Source organism: Octopus bimaculoides, chromosome 17 (genome assembly GCF_001194135.2).
Source record: "Octopus bimaculoides isolate UCB-OBI-ISO-001 chromosome 17, ASM119413v2, whole genome shotgun sequence".
Classification (NCBI taxonomy): Eukaryota; Metazoa; Mollusca; class Cephalopoda; order Octopoda; family Octopodidae; genus Octopus; species Octopus bimaculoides.
The window spans coordinates 14949738-14951782 of NC_068997.1; positions in this window are offsets into that span (position 1 = coordinate 14949738).

The window sequence follows — 2045 nt, forward strand, 5'->3', positions numbered from 1 at the left end:
GATTTTGTTTTTAATTATATCCTTCTTAACAAATAAGTTGATTAGGCTATGCACATACAATTAAAAACATCTTGAACAAGAGAAGTAAGACAGATTGGGTCGGGAACCAAAAAGTATAACACAAGGTCAATGTAATAAATAACAAGTAGAAAATACTTGGACGAAGGTTAGAGAGAGAAAAAAAAAGAACAAGGAAGTAATTATTTCATTCCTTTGTTCTTTCTCTTTGGCAGATGTACCAAATGCAGATGGGTTAACCAAGTTAGGCAGGTACTGCTTGGTGGCCATTAAGTAGAAGGTGAGTGGATAGGGAATCCTGAAGTTTACTGAGAAGGTGAATGTGGATACAAGATATGTATGTGGATGGGGTGTTCAACAGGTAGAGAGGTGTTGGTGGGGACAGGCAGTAAAAAAAAAAGGAAGTTGTGTGTTGAAGTGTGTTGAGAGTGTGAGGGGGGAACAGACAGACAGACAGACAAATAGACACACAGAGAGAGGCAGAGAGACAGTCACAAAGAGGAAAGAGGCAGAGAGACAGACACAAAGAGGAAAAGAGGAAAAGAGGAAAGAGGCAGAGAGACAGACACAAAGAGGTAAAGAGGAAAGAAGCAGAAATAGAGAGAGTGAGAGAGAGAGGGGGATAGACAGACAGACAGACACTCAGTCAGACAGACAGACAGACAGACAGAGAAAGCGATGGAGGGAGAGAGAAAGAGACAGAGAGACAAACAGAGAAAGAGACAGACAGACAGTTAGAGAAAAGAGAGAGGAAGAGAAACATACAGACAGAGACAAAGTTAGAGAAAGAAAGAGACAGACAGATAGAGACAAAGAGAGGCAGATAGACAGATAGAGAAAAAAGAGAGGCAGGCGGACAGATAGAGACAAAGAGAGGGAGAAAGAGAGTGAGCGAAGAGAGAGAGGGAGAGATAAAGAGGGAAAAAGAGATTGAGAGCAGTGTTCTGAAACACATATCTCTAGTGATTATATGGGTTTTAGAAAACTGCTTGTGTATGTGTGTGTGTGTGTGTGTGTGTGCTTGTGTGTGTGTACGTGCATGTGTTTGCATGCTGGCACAGGTATAAGGAAGGGAGCGAGACGAGTAGCGAAACATAAGTATGCTTTAAGAGCAACAAAAAAAAAATAATAAATAATAATAATAATAATAATAATAATGACGACAGGTGCATTGACAGACACATTTACAAAAACAGCAACAATTATAGGAGTTTAGAACAAAAGAAATAAATAACAAAAACACAACAATTAAAAACAAAACAAGCAAGGACCAGCCAACAAAACTATGGGTAGCTAAGACAATGAAAATGGGAATAACAACAACAACAACAACAACAACAGCAACAACAACGACAACAACAACAACAACAACAACAACAACAATAAACTGCATAAGCTGCAGCAAACCAAAAACAATGGAAACCAATAGAGCAGCAACTGGAAAGAATAATGGTAGGCATAATACAGTGCAAGCAATATAAAATTCATTATATTACTAATACAGGATTAATTAGAACGAGCTTACAAACAGTTTCACCTGAATGCTCGTACTTCTCACCCGTAACACAGAGATCTGCTTCGTGGTGCAAAGAGAGGAAAGAGAGAGATTGCAAAAAGTGCAGGCGGTTTCACCAAAAGCCGACTGGGTCGTTCATATTACGAACGTACAGGTACAGCTACGGAGTAGAAGAAGAAGAAGAAGAAGAAGAAGAAGAGGAGAAGCAGGTGTGATTACTTATTTATCAGAAGCTGAGCTTTCTGTCTGTCTGTCTGTCTGTCTGTCTGTCGTTATTTCAGTTTCATGTTGACGTGAAACTGTTTAAGTAACATGGAATAACAAAAAGTGTCGGCAAATAAATTGATAAAACAATTTCAAATATTGTGTGCTTTTTGCCTTCTTTTTTTTTTTTTTTTGCTTTTTTGCTTTTTTTGCATTGCTCAGTATTTACAACCATATGTATTTAATTCTCTCTCTCTCTCCCTCTCCCTCCCTCCCTCTCTCTTTCTCTCTATATATATATTTATAT